The sequence below is a fragment of the Colias croceus genome, chromosome 3 (assembly GCF_905220415.1).
Source record: "Colias croceus chromosome 3, ilColCroc2.1".
Lineage (NCBI taxonomy): Eukaryota > Metazoa > Arthropoda > Insecta > Lepidoptera > Pieridae > Colias > Colias croceus.
In genome coordinates this window covers 7,669,517-7,670,353 of record NC_059539.1, presented here as the reverse complement: position 1 = coordinate 7,670,353, position 837 = coordinate 7,669,517, and positions in this window count along the sequence as shown.

Genomic DNA, 837 nt, shown 5'->3' with positions numbered 1-837 from the left:
CTTGTGTTATTTATTGTGTCAGACTGACTATTTATTTATTTAAATATTTTCATGGAAGGAATGTTTGCAATGTTTAACATATTTTGCACTCTTCGTATTTTATAGCTTTATTGGAAGCTTTTGATAGATTAAGCATTGGATTAAACTTTATTAAACTATAAACACAATTTTGTTTATTATATTTATCTATCACTATCTTTACATATGTTGCCAATGTGTTTGAAACTTGGTTTTGTTTAAGATGAGATTTGATCATGAATCATGACAAAATGCGTTCCTGACCTACCAGAATTGAATGCGGCTTGTGTCTCAAATTTACCTATTACTCCTAAAAAAACATGTGTTTTCAAAATTGTCAAAGTTTTCAAGAATTTCATGATCAAGTTAATTAAATAGAAACATTTAGATAATAATAGATCATGACGTAATGAACTTGTAAAAATAGTTATTGATAATAATATTTTATAATATAAAACTCACACATAATAATATGGCAGACATCTATCGATAACACGTTGCTTAGAGATATTTAAGCTTATTTTTCAGTAAAGCGAAAGTTGTGAATTGTCTAAAAAGGATTATACATATTTACATGTCGTCTGGTGTGCGAAGCCATAGAGATTGGTTTGTTTTGGCGGAACTCTGAGCGGACGCGACGTTTGTTGCAGAACCTGTTAAAATAACATACAAGGTCACCCAAGTCGATTTGCAAGAAAATAAATTGTTTTTGTTTTTCACTTTTCTTATAAATATGAAGTGGAACACGTTTTTGCAACTATTTTGTTTTGCATGTGATTGTTACTTGAATATTAATAACGAGGAAACTGAATAAACCAA